The 15185-nt window shown below is 39.0% G+C and overlaps 1 protein-coding gene across 6 annotated transcripts in view; it reads right to left on the reverse strand.

Annotated features, from left to right (window-relative positions):
* LOC111582719 (protocadherin-1) overlaps positions 1–15185 on the reverse strand; it is a 263570-nt gene that overhangs the window by 210443 nt on the left and 37942 nt on the right. The gene's annotated exons all lie outside the window — the stretch shown is intronic.

The raw sequence follows: 15185 nt of genomic DNA on the forward strand, positions 1-15185 counted from the left end.
TTTACCTTGGGACGTTCTATACAGTAAATATGATGCTGCAGCCAGTTAGCTAAGCTTAGCATAAAGTCTAGAAACAACCTGAATCTGCTAAAAGGTGACAAAATCCACCAACAAACACCTGCATGACTTTAAATCATAGTTCTTTAACAATCTGAACCACAGAATCTGTCAGAGTTCAAAATACATATTTTATTTAAATAAAATTTCAAAAAATACACCATTTATCAGGGCTACAAACTGTAAAATCAAGCGGTCAGATTTCCTAGGGTCCCTGAATGCATCATACGTCAGGAAAATTCACTAAACTGAAGCTTTAAATTGTGATAATTTATATAAATCGCCTCATTCGTCATCAAAAACAGACGCCAGATTCTGTAAAAAACATTGAATATTCTAATATTTTGTCTTGTTGTTTTTTTGTCTTATTTTTGTCATTTTGTGTTTTGCTTTATTTGTTGTTTTGTGCATCATTTTTGTCATTTGTCCATTTTTTTTGTTGTTTTGTAACTTTTTGTCTCATTTTTTGTTTTGTTTCGTGTCATTCGTCTCATTTTTTGTCGTTTAGTGTCTCATTTTTGTAATATTTTGTGTTGTTTTTCATCTTTTTTGTCTGACTTTTGTCATTTGTCTCACATTTTTGTCGTTTTGTGTTTCCTTTTTGTCTCACGTGTTTTTTGTCTAATTTTTGTTATTTTGTGTTTCACTTTATTCGTTGTTTTGTGTACCGGTTGTCGTTTTCTTTCTTACTTTTGTCATTTTTTTGTCTAGTTTTTGTCGTTTGGTCATTTTTTGTCGTTTTATAACTTTTTTTGTCTGATTTTTTGTCTCTTTTTTGTTTTGTTTCATGCCGTTTGTCTTATTTTCGGTTGTTTTGTTTCTCTCTTCTGTCGTTTTGTGTCTCGTTTTTGTAATATTTTATCTTGTTTTTGTGGGTTTTTTGTCTTTTTTAAAGTAAAATACCACATCACATTATCATGACTATATCACCGACATATTCTAGTCCTTAAATCTGAACTCCAGCTCAGTTTGAGGAGTAAAACCGGTGGAACTCCTCTGTTCTTTCCTTCACCTGTACAGGGAACGTTTCGTGGCGGAGCCGGGAGGAAAAGCGAGGAGTCCGGTTGCATGTTGTTGCAGCACTTTGATAACATTTTTATGCATTTTGAAATCCGTGTTTTCATTAAAGTTTCACGAGCAGGCGGCGAGAGATCAAACGAGAAACAAAGAGAGAGAAAAACTCTTTCATGTAGAGAAAATACTCGCCTGGATTTGAGAAAAGCTCGTCGGCGGGTGGAGGTTAGGGTTGGAGGACGGACAAACACCGAGGATGAGGATGAGGATGAGGATGAAGGAGGAGGAGGAGGAGGAGGAGAGTGACCAAGTGCCTGAAACCAGAGCTCATCCAAAGTTAATCAGGGACGCTGCTAACTTATTTAAATCTGCTGTTCTTCTCTGTTGTGTGGCTTCCTGTCCTCTCTGATGGAAACGATACCAAAAACACGATACTTCACCTTCCTCCACACCAACAGGAGCAGCTTCTTCCTCTACAAACCTCAAAAAATGATGATTAATCCTCCTGTTGTCCTCATTGACAGGCACCAAAAAAATATTGTTTCCTTGTCTGAAAAAAATCCAAAAATTCAGCAAAAAAATTCCCCAAATTTCTGAAGATTTGCAAAAGCTTCAGGAAGAAAATTCCAATAATTCCTTAAAAGTTTCCCTGTAAAGTTTTTTTTTTCATTAAAATTTTTAAGGGAAACTTTTAAGGAATTATTGGTATTTTCTTCCTGAAGATTTTGCAAATTTTTATAAATTTGGGTAATTTTTTTGGCAGAATTTTTAGATTTTTTTCAGACAAGGAAACAATATTTTTTCGTGCCTGTAAATGAAGACAACCAGAGAATTAAGCCTGAGAACTCCTTCCTGCAGAGTGAATATTACTGGATGTCAGTCGACTGTTCAGTCTTCATTTTTTTGTATTCAGATTTCCCACTGAGACGCCAATGTGCTGTTTAGTAGGACCAACCCACACGGAATTATTGGTCTGATTCCAATATTCCAGAAAAAATTCCTATAACCGATTAATCGGCTGACTAATTTAAAATATATATAATGAATAAAATAACTTCTTTTTTGGTCTCTTAACACTTCCAACAACAAAGATGTGAATTACAGGCAGAACATTTGACTGTTTTACAATATTTTGTCCTTTAGTATTTGCTGAACTTTACAACAGAGAGGAATTTTCAAAAACATGAACAAAGCATTAAACCTCTGGGAGATTATAGAACCTTAAAAAGAATCAATCTATAAATGAGTTCTGAAATCCATCTGGTCTGGTACTTCTAGTTGCTGCAGATTAGAAGTAGGTTTTACAGATAGATAGATAGATAGATAGATAGATAGATATACTATAGATAGATGGATGGATGGATGGATGGATGGATGGATGGATGGATGGATGGATGGATGGATGGATGGATGGATGGATGGATAGATAGATAGATAGATAGATAGATAGATAGATAGATATACTATAGATAGATGGATGGATGGATGGATGGATGGATGGATGGATGATAGATCGATAGATAGATAGATAGATAGATAGATAGATAGATAGATAGATAGATATACTATAGATAGATAGATATACTATAGATAGACAGATAGATATACTATAGATAGATAGATAGACTATAGATAGATAGATAGATAGATAGATATACTATAGATAGATAGATAGATAGATAGATAGATAGATAGATAGATAGATATACTATAGATAGACATAGATATACTATAGATAGATAGATAGACTATAGATAGATAGATAGATAGATAGATAGATATACTATAGATAGATAGATAGATAGATAGATAGATGCTGTATATAAGCAGCATAATGAGTGAAGTTACTGTAAAACAGTATTTCTGCAGCCCTCTGATGTCCTTTAACCTTAAATCACATTTTCTCTGTTCCATTATTTTCTTTGCCATGAAGTCAGGACTCACATGAACCTAAATAAAACCAGAGATCCTTCCTCAGATGTAAACCACGTCATCTCTGACAGCATTTTAAATCTACAATGGTCACAGATAGTCCCACACTAATGTTCCTCCATAACAACACAGTCTGGGTCTCCTGATAGGTTTTAAGACAAATTAAACTCAGAGGCAGACAGTCTAATACAGTAAAGTTCATCATTTAACTTGAACTGAACCGGGAGACATGTTGACTCATTGTTAATTTCACACTGTGGTTTTTAACTTACCTGTTGGCTCCGCCCACTCCTGGAATGGTTCCTGGCTGCAGCTTAAAGGACGTCATTCTGCTGCGACAATTGACGGCTTTTACTGTTTTATGAGAAATTCAGAAGATATCGGCGTTTAACCGACAAAACTCCGGCCGGTGATCATTATTTTGAGGGCTACAATCGGCCGATTTAACCATCCATCCCAAACTGGTCTGTGGTCTTGCTGCTTTCCGTCCTCCACGTGGAGCTGCTCGGTTCTGCCACTACCGGGTTTAACGGACCACACGCGCATGCGCGACGACATGCGCGACGGAAAGTCTACTTGGACAATCTGCCCGAAATGCGTTGCCAGAAACGTTTCAGGGATTTAGTCATTCTGCAGCAGATGTGTTAATTGCGTTAATAGATAGATAGATAGATAGATAGATAGATAGATAGATAGATAGATAGATAGATAGATAGATAGATAGATAGATAGATAGATAGATAGATAGATAGATAGATAGATAGATGGATGGATGGATAGATAGATAGATAGATAGATAGATAGATAGATAGATAGATAGATAGATAGATAGATAGATAGACTATAGATAGATAGATAGATAGATAGATAGATAGATAGACAGACTATAGATAGATAGATAGATAGATAGATAGATAGATAGATAGATAGACAGATAGATAGATAGACTATAGATAGACTATAGATAGATAGATAGATAGATAGATAGATAGATAGATAGATAGATAGATCTATCTATCTATCGTCTATCTATCTATCTATCTATCTATCTATCTATCTATCTATCTATCTATCTATCTATCTATCTATCTATCTATCTATCTATCTATCTAATATCTATCTATCATCTATCTAATATCTATCTATCTATCTATGTATCTATCTATAGTCTATCTATCTATCTATAGTATATCTATCTCTCTCTATATATATATATATATATATATATATATATATATATCTATATCTATATCTATATATCTCTCTCTCTCTCTCTCTCTCTATATATATATATATATATATATATATATATATATATATGAATAATTTTTGCTCATTTTTTTTCTATATTTGGGTTTTCCAGGGTTAAAAGTTGCATGCAGAATCACTGTTTTCTAAATATAATATCTAGATTGTCAGTATTTGTTTATTTATTGTTTCTTCACTGATGTTTCTGTATTTTTGCTGCTGTGGGAGCAATAAATGATTGTCTGATCTTATAAAAGTAATAAATATCACCTGACCAGGTAGCCAGACCACCACCTAAACAACCAACCAAAGCAAGCTGCTACCATGACAACCATCCTAACAACACACTAACACACTAGCTAACTACATACACGTTTTATTTCAGATTAAATCAGAGGGTTGGGGTTGGAAAAGCTGCAGCCGTCTTTGGTTTCCAGGTGTGTGTTTTAACAACGGTAAAGGTGAGTGGGTGTGACAGGTCAGAGGTCAACCTGCAGGTGCATCAGTCTGACGTCCAATCAGCAGCTCAGGTGTTAAAACAGGAAGTGGGTCTATCAGGTACATCAGGCAGCACGTCACACTGCAGCAGATTACTGGATATAATGAGACGATTACACCACGCACAGCTCACCTCTAACGCAAACACACACACACACACACACACACACACAGTAACACAGTAGCACACACTCAGTAACACTCAGAGCAGTGGAGGCAGTTAAGTGCTTCTCTGAGGCGTTTAGGGACTTTCTGCCTCTTCCAGCTGTCAGAACCAAAACTGAATGATAGACGGTGATTGGCTATGGCTGCCAAGCGTGCACACACACACACACACACACACACACACACACACACACACGCACACACACACACACAGAGAAGCTTTCCTGAAGCTGCTGGTGAAATATTCAGAGCTTCTTCGCTCACTAAAGGCAGATCATCTGCCTCAAGACATTTACACCTCATTTTGCCAATTTAGTGTGGCAGCCTGACACACACACATACACACACACACACACACACACACACACACACACACACACACACACACACACACACACACACACACACACACGAAGAGTAAAGTACAGCTAGTTAATTCCAGCCTCTTCTCCACTGTTAAACCCACTCAGTAGTTCTCTAAGGCACCACTCAATGCGAAGCTAATCACTAAGCTAAAATATAGCATATAGACACACACACACCATATAGACACACACACACACACCATATAGACACACACACACACACACACCATAGAAACACACACATAAACACAAACACACACACACACACACACACACACACTGCTCCATAAAATAAATGACTACAAAGATGGTTTTTGTATCTGGTTTTGGTCATTTTTCAACAGGTTTTCATCATTTTGCGTCTTTACAGTGGTTTGTATCTGTTTTTTGTGCATTTTGTGTCTCTTTGTAGATGTTTTGTGTCTGTTTGTGGTGGTTTTGTTCCTGTTTTTGGTCATTTTGCATGTCTACAGTGGTTTAGAAAGTCTTTTCAGTGGATGCGTGTCTATTTTTGGTCGTAGAAAACACACGTCTTCCCAGCGTGACCTCAGGCTGCATGCAAAGCGAAATGCAAACAGCGGTTGGAACAGAAGGCGTGTGTTGTCCATGTGTTTTCAGACTCCTACCTGCCCGAACACGTACCTGCCTCCCCCCTCCTCCCACTATCAGCTCACCTGTCTGTCGCCGTTACCGTGACGACGCCGACAGGTAGCAGCGACAGACTGTTCACGTGGAGTTTGAGTTTCGACGGCGCGTTTAAAACCTCCTGTTGTCACCTGTTGTCTCCCAGCATTCCTACACATCAATGTCAACACACACACACATACACACACACACACACACACACACACACACACACACACACACACACACACACACACACACACAGTGGGCTTCTGAAACTCCCACGTCTCATTAACAGACTTTCAGATCGGTGGTGGCAGATTAAAAATGGATCAGCTGCTTGTCCTCTGGTACGTTTGGATTTCTGGACTTCTGAGGTGAAGCAGAGGTCTGATCCCACAAGAGGAATTTTAAATAGAATTATTAAAACCGGCAGAAGGAACTTTCATTCCACTGATGCTTTGAGCGGATTATGCTTTTATTTTCACTTTATTACACATCTCCAACTGTAGGGCGCTTCTTTAGTCTCGCTACTGAAGGCTGTTTGCTTTTATTCCGTCCATAAATTATAACTTTTTAAAAGTTATTTCAGATGCTAGAGCTGCGGCTGATGATTGTTTGATTAGTAAATAATCTTCCAAAGTGTCTTCTCCATTAGCTGATCAGAAAATTCCTCCTCAGCTAAACTGCATTTCTTTGACATTCTGAGAGGAAATAAAGTGTTTTCTCAGTTTGAAAGAGCCACAAAATCCATGTTAAGAGGAGATTAAAGCATAAATCAGTTCACAAAGACAAAGCTTGGGCAACAAAACTACAAAATTCACAACAATTTTGCATTATTTTCTGGGTTGCCACGGTGATGGGTCCCAATAAATCTAATGTAAACTTCTTTTTTTTTTTAGAAGAATAGTGAAAGTAAAGCTGCAAAATGAACAGAAAATAAAAGATATGCTGATTTTAAACTTGTAATCCAGCAGAAAATATGAATTTCCTCTCAATGTGTGACAAAAGGTTGCTGGAGACGAGTTTTGTCAATAAAGACTGAATTTAACACATTTAAAGGTGATGCTTCTTTATTTTTTAAAGCACAAGTAACAAATAAAGCATTAAATAGTCACATTTGAGACTTTCACTAAATTAAAATATATTTTTAAAAATTGATTTTAAACTAGTAATCCGGCAGAAAATATAAATTTCCTCTCGATGTGTGACAGAAAAAGCAGGTAAGATTTTTTTTGTTGTAGACTAGTTTTGTCAATCAAGACTGAATTTAACGTATTTAAAGGCCAGTAAGACTGAAAAATATTTGTCTTTTAAGCAAAAATAACAAACAAAAGCATTAAAAGTCACATTTGAGAATCTGGAAGAAGGAAAACATTAAATTTTTGTTTTATAAATTGGACTTTTCTGGGTTGCCATGGCGACGGGTCTCATTACATCTAATGTAAGTTTTTTTTTTTTTTAGAAGAATAGTGAAAGTAAAGCTGCAAATTGAACGGAAAATAAAAGATATGCTGATTTTAAACTTGTAATTCAGCAGAAAATATTAATTTCTCCTCGATGTGTGACAGAAAAAGTTTTTGTAGACAAGTTTTGTCAATAAAGACTGAATTTAATATATTAATGATCAGCTCAAGACTGAAAAATATTCTTTTTTCTCAGCAAAAATAACAAATAAAAGCATTAAAAGTCACATCTGAGAAGCCGGAAGAAGGACAACTTGATTTTTTTGCTTTATAAATTGCACCTTTAGTGGTTAAAGTGAAGCTGGGAGCGACGAGGCTGTTGTGTTCTAAACTTTATTTCCAGATGTTGTTATGGGAGGACAGACAGTGTGTCTGGACCCTCAGATCATCACTGAATATTTTAGATATTGATGCTCGCTGGTGTTTTGGGTTGTCAGAGTGTGTCGGGAGGACCTTCTCTGGAAACCAACATTAAGAGGCTGTTTGCTTCCTGACTCCCACCGACAACACGTTGTTTGTTATTTCCTCCTTCTGCTTCAACAGGATTCTCTCAAACCTTCAGGGAAATTTTCAGCTCCCAAAAAACAACAAGAAGCAAAAAGAAGCAAAATAACAAGTGTGTTAACATCCGACCTCCATCTGCAGATTCCAGTCCTCTAATCCTCTAATGTGGTTCTGGATCTGGTTTTGGTTGTTTGACGTCTTTGGTCATTTAATGTCTTTGTTGTGGTTTTATGTCTGGCTTTGCTCATTTTTCAACAATTTTTGTTCATTTTGCATCTCTGCAGTGGTTTGGAAAGTCTTTTTAGTGGGTTTGTGTCTGTTTTTGGTCATTTTGAGTCTCTTTGTAGATATTTTGTGTGTATTTGTGGTGGTTTTGTACCTGGTTTTGTTCTTTTTTCAACATTTTTTGGCCATTTCGCATCTGTACCGTGGTTTGGAAAGTATTTTTGGAGGATTTGTGTCAGTTTTTCTGTCATTTTGAGTCTCTGAGGTTGTTTTGTACCTGGTTTTGGTCATTTTTCAACAACTTTTGGCCATTTTGCATCTATATGGTGGTTTGGAAAGTATTTTTTCAAGGGTGTGTGTCTGTTTTTGGTCATCTTGTGTCTCTTTGTGGTGTTTTTGTCCCTGTTTTTTTGTCCTTTTACGTCTTCGTTTGTTATTTTCTCTCTCTGAGCTTCTGCAACGGCTTTGACGGGATTCTCTCAAACCTTCAGGGAAATTTCCTGCTCCCAAAAAACAAAAAGCAGAAAGAAGTAAAAAGAAAAAGTCGCAGACGCAGAACTGTGTGTTAGTGTGTTAACATCCGACCTCAATCCTCTAATTTAACCTCCAGAGATTAGGACAAGCCGCTAATCCAGACCGGAGCACAGACAGAGGCCACGGTCCCGACTTCTGCTGCATTACTTATGTACTTTTCTCTATTTTTTATTAAAAGATATTATTTTCAGCACTGACATCTCTCTTTTCTACCAATAAAACAGATTGAAGGGAAATTAAAATAAAGACAGAATGAAATGGAGGATGAGAGCTGAGGTCGGCTGGAGGATTAGATGGAAACAGCTGTTCACTGAGCACACACAAACACACACAAACACACACTAAAACACACTGACAGCAGCTAAAGTGCTGCATCTGAGGACCTGATTGAAGCCTCCTTAAACGCTCCGATGAAGATCTGCTCCACTAACAGAACTCACTGATCCCACACATGAAATATTTATGAGAAATAATACATCTAGAATATTTAAAACCAGCACAAAGGCTGGATAAAGTACGGTGTGTACTTCAGGGTAGTGGATGTACTCAGTAAACGCTGAACATGATGATGGAGGAGCAGGATTTGTGTCTGTTTTTGGTCATTTCATGTCTCTTTGTGGTGGTTTTGTGCCTGGTTTTGGTCATTTTTAAACACTTTTTGGTCATTTTGCATTTCTATTGTGGTTTATAGAGTCTTTCTGGAGGGTTTTGCGTCTGTTTTTTGGTCATTTTGTGTCTCTTTGTGGTGGTTTTATACCTGGTTTTACTAATTTTGTTTTGGTCATTTTGCAACTCTATAATGGTTCATGAAGTCTTTTTGGAGGATTTGTGTCTGTTTTTTGTCATTTTGTGTCTCTTTGTTGATATTTTGCGTCTCTTTGTGGTGGTTTTGTACTTGGTTTTGCCAGTTTTTCAACAGATTTTGCTCATTTTACATCTTTACAGTGGTTTGGAAAGTCTTTCTTGTGGGTGTGTGTTTTTGTTCATCTCTTGTCTCTTTGTGGTTAGTCTGGACAGAATCTAAACGTCTGTATTTATGTCAGAATCATCTTCATTTGTTAAACTTCTGGCCTCCTGGTGTTGGACCTCCAGCAGAAACTCAGTCCTGCTGACTGGATGCCAGAGCAGGTAGACGAGGAAGAGGAGCGGCAGGAGGAGGAGGAAGAGCAGGAAGTGAGGAATGTGGAGGAGATAAAGGCGATGAGAGGCAGAGATAAAGCGACGGGGGGAGGAGAGAGGAGACGAGTGTTTCTCATCCAAACAGACACTCCAGATGATACGGGGAGAAAATGGCTCGTAAAAAGACGACAACATCTCGGCGAGCTCCTCGTCTTATCTCCCCTCCACAGTCAGAGCAGGAGGTGACTCAAGGTGAAGCACGAGGAGGACATATTAAAGACCAATGGCAGGGGAGGCGAGGAGGAGGAGGTAAATAACAAGGGCTAGATGGAAAGAACGAGGGAGGAAGGAAGGAAAGAGGAGAAAACAGTGAAGAAGGAGAAGATAAAAAGGAAAGAAAAGAAAAATGAGAATGGAAAAGGAGTAAAATGTGGAAAAATGAGAAGAAGAAGAAGAAAAAGGGATGGAATCTGGAGCAGAGAAGAAAAGAAAAAGAGAGGACAAGGAAGAGAAGGAAAGGAAAGAAAGGGAATAAAATTAGTAAGGAGAGAAGTATAGAAAATCAAAGAAAGAAAGAAAGAGAAAGAGAGAAAGAAAGAAAGAATAGGAAAGGAAAAAAGAGGTGATAAAGAAGAGAAGAAGAGATGTAAAGTTGAGCAGAGAAGAAAAGAAAAAGGAGAGGACAAGGAGGAGAGGAAAGGAAGAAAAGATGAAGGAAAACAAAGTACAGAGAAAACTAAAGAAAATGAAACAGAAAAATGAGAAAGAAAAGAGAGGAAAGTAAAAAACGACAAAGGAAAGGATAAAGCACATGGAAGAGGAAAGGAATAAAATGAACAAACTGTGGAGAAAGGAGAAAAGAAAAAGGGATGAAACATGAAGCAGAGAGGAGAAGAAAACCCAGAAAGGAAGGATGAAGATGAATCTGCTGTAAGGAGGAAGAAAAGAAACATGTTTCCAAAAAGGCTGGAAGCTCCATAAAACGTCTCCGAGTTCAGCCGAGCGCTGACTCATTTTCTGCCTCAGCGCTGAAGCAGTTAACACACACTCTAACACACACACACACACACACACACTCTAACACACACACACACACACACTAACACACACACTCTGAAACACACACACACTGAAACACACACACACACACACACTAACACACACACTCTGAAACACACACACACACACTCTAACACACACACACTCTAACACACACACACACACACACTAACACACACACTCTGAAACACACACACACTGAAACACACACACACACACACTAACACACACACTCTGAAACACACACACACACACTCTAACACACACACACACACACTCTAACACACACACACACACACACACTCTAACACACACACACACACTCTAACACACACACACACACACACACACTCTAACACACACACACACACACACTAACACACACACTCTGAAACACACACACACTGAAACACACACACACTGAAACACACACACACACACACACTAACACACACACTCTGAAACACACACACACACACTCTAACACACACACACACACACACACTCTAACACACACACACACACACACACTAACACACACACTCTGAAACACACACACACTGAAACACACACACACACACTCTAACACACACATACACACACTCTAACACACACACACACACACACTGAAACACACACACACACTGAAACACACACACACTGAAACACACACACACACACTGAAACACACACACACTGAAACACACACACACACACAAACACACACACACACACACACTCTAACACACACACACACACTGAAACACACACACACTGAAACACACACACACACACTGAAACACACACACACTGAAACACACACACACACACACTCTAACACACACACACTCTAACACACACACACACTAACACACACACTCTGAAACACACACACACTGAAACACACACACACTGAAACACACGTGTGTATTATTGTGTGTGTGTTAGTGTGTGTGCGTGTGTGTGCGTGTGTATTAGTGTGTGTTATTGTGTGTGTGAGGCATATAAAAGCAGCAGCCGAGTGGTAAAAATCCTGTTTATGGCCTGAAGTCTGCAGAGTGTAAAACCCTGCAGAGGATGAGGAGGAGGATGAAGATTAACAGGACGGGGAGTGAACAGCTCAGTGGAACAGTCGAACCATCTAGAGTTTTAGACCAAGACTAAAACCAGGACTAAAACCAGCTCCAGAAGTCCTGGATCAGGACTAAAATCAGGACTGGTCCAGGACTTCTTTAGTTGGTTTTAGTCCTGGACCAGGACTTGTGGAGCTTTTTAGTCACTGTAACAAACAGGTGAAATGTAAACAGCTGCAGTAAAGTCTTCCTGATGTTAGTTTCTGAGCCTCACATAGCTAATCTGAAGCTAAGGGTTAGCAGCTGAGGCTAGTTAGCTTTAGCTGCTATGAAATTTTTGAGAGTTTTAAAGCTGCTGTTTAATTTATTTCAGGTTCTTCTCTAATGAATTATGAATCTGGATGCTCTGATTGGTCTGATGGAGTCCAGGTAATGCTGGTTAGAAACTTGAGTTTCTGCAGAGAGAAGAAGCTCCAACAGGAAAATGACCAAAGCTAGCTGCTAGCCAGGTGTCATGCTAGCCAGATGTGTGAGGCAGGTAAGGAGCAGAGTGAGTGGCTTTGGTTTGGTAAATGTTCCACTTGTAAACGTTCCTGTGATGTCTGCTGGAATAAATCCGTTCTTCTTGTTTCTGTTTGCTAGGATCAGAGGAGAAGCTTCTCGTCTCTGCAGCAGGAAACTCCAGGAACTACAGGAAGTCAGATCCAGGATCAGCGGCGGCATTCTGTGATTGATGAAGTCGTGTTTACCTCTCCCTCCGTCGCTGTCACACCTCCCTCCCCGTCACCTATCACTCAGGAGGCAGATGGAGGCAGTTGCCATGGCGACTGTACACTTGGCAGAAGGTCCTTTAACAGGATGCTGCTGGGAGGAGGACTGAGCAGCCTTGGAGGAGGACTGCGTGATCTGAGTGCTTTTCTAGTTCAGATATGAGACGTTAGATCCTGGTGTTGGTTCAACCCGTACGTCACATGACTCTGCTTCCACGACCACATGTGTCTAAATGCTGCACATCTGGCCCCAATGCCTCATAAATCTGCTTTTTCTTCTGGCCTGTTGGACGTAGAGCTGAAAGCATCTCAGAGTTCCTCCCTGAAGGAGAACACAATCCTTGAACTTCCTGTTACAACTAAACCTGTTTTAGTTTCAGTTTGAGCTGAAAAACAGGAAGAATCAGCAGGAAGACAGCAGCAGAACGTCACAACCAGACTGTGTTCTGACGTTCTGCTGCGGCGCTATGATGTCACAGCGTGAGTCGATGATGTCAGCAGCCTGATGGAAACACCCGGCGGCCATATTGTGTGTGTGTGTGTGTGTGTTAGTGTGTTAGTGTGTGTGTGTTTATACTAGTGTGTGTTCATTAATGTGTGTGTTCAGGGTAGCAACCTCCTCATCTCCTGAGTCACACCACCTGCTACCAGTCCTGTTACACACACACACACACACACACACACACACACACACACACACACACACACACACACACACACACACACACAGGTAACATACGTGCTGATACGTGCACTGTGCATGTGTGTGTTTAATGTGTGTGTTGCTCCCCTTCATCATCTCCTCCTCCTCACTCCTTCCTCCCTCAACGCTCACATTTACTGTTTGTGTTCTTGTGTGTTTATGTTGCTACTGTGTGTGTGAAGCCTCGGGCAGGTTTCCGTTCCGTTTCATTTTGTGTCTTGTTTTTGTCATTTTCTGTCTCGTTTTTATTATTTTGTGTCTCATTTTTGTCATTTCTCATCTAATTTTTGTCATTTTGTGTCTCATTTTTGTCATTTTGTCTCGTTTTTATCATTTTGTCTCGTTTTTGTCATTTTGTCTCATTTTTATCGTTTTGTGTCTCATTTTTATCCTATTGTGTCTTGTTTTTGTCATTTTGTCTAATTTTTGTCGTTTTGTGTCTTATTTTTGTCATTTTGTGTCTCCTTTTTGTCATTTAACTCATGTTGAATTAATCACACTTGACTTCTCATACCAATGAAATGTAACACAGAGTGCTTTTTATAGATTAAAGGAATAAAAATGAAATAAAACAACACAAACATCATGTTAGAAACGAAGGAACGGAGGAAACGCTGTCTGTGTGTGTGTGTGTGTGTGTGTGTGAGAAGCCTCAGGCAGGTTTCCGTTCCACTTCACTTGTGTTGTTGGAGCAGGTGGCAAGACAACACACACACACACACACACACACACACACAGAGAAACACATACAAACACATAAAAACACGAGCAAAATTATGTTTCTTGTGTTTTGATTTCTGGCTGCACGTAAAACTACAACACTCACACACACCTACACACACACACACACACACACACACACACACACACACACACAGACACACACAGACACACACCTACACACACAGACACACATCTCTGTATTGAGTCGTCTCGGTGGCAGCAGCCCCGAGGGTTCGACCGAGTTACACGGAGATGAGAATCCTCCACATGGACTCCAACAAAAGGAAGATGGTTGGTTTTCTAAAGATCTTTCTCCTGCTGTCCTCCCGGTTCTCCGTGGTTCTCCTCAGAACCTGAATGCAGGTTCTGCTGCTGAATGGAAGGACTTTATCCTGGAGAACATTCATCCTCCGAGACATTATTCAGACCAGAGAATCAGGATGTTTACAGCAGCGTTTTACTTTTAGTGTTTATCCACCGCATCCAGGGTTTAAAGCAGGGTGTCCAACATGAGGCCCACGGGACAAAATCGGCCCTCCAGAGGGTCCGATCAGGTCCAATCAAAGTGTAAAAATTCCAGAGAAGACATTAACTGCAGATTGTAAATTAGTGAAACTATAAATTTAAAATAATTTCTAGACCATGACAAGTTGTTTGGATCAGAAAGTAAAATACTAGATTTTTCTTTGTTCTTTTGTCATTTTGGGTCTAATTTTTGTAATATTTGGTCTGTTTTTGTCTTTTTTTGTCTGACTTTTGTCATTTTGTGTCTTGTGTTTGTTTTTTGTGTCATTTGTATAATTTTTGGTCCCGTCTTTGTAAAATTCTACTTTCGTTTTTCTTGCTTTGTAACTTTTTCTCTAATTTTGTCACTTTTTTGTTTGTTTCGTGTCGTTTGTCTTGTTTTTGTAAAATGTTCTTATTTTTGTAGTTTTTTGTCTCTTTTGTCTGACTTTTGACCCTTTTCTCATGTTTTTGTCATTTCATTTCTTGTTTTTGTTATTTTCTGTGTCCTTTTTGTCTCGTTTTTGTCGTTTGTCCATTTTTTTGGCACTTTGTAACTTTTTTTGTCATCAGACCAGAGTTAAATCACTGCAATAAATGAG

Source organism: Amphiprion ocellaris, chromosome 13, assembly GCF_022539595.1.
Source record: "Amphiprion ocellaris isolate individual 3 ecotype Okinawa chromosome 13, ASM2253959v1, whole genome shotgun sequence".
NCBI classification, from domain to species: Eukaryota; Metazoa; Chordata; class Actinopteri; family Pomacentridae; genus Amphiprion; species Amphiprion ocellaris.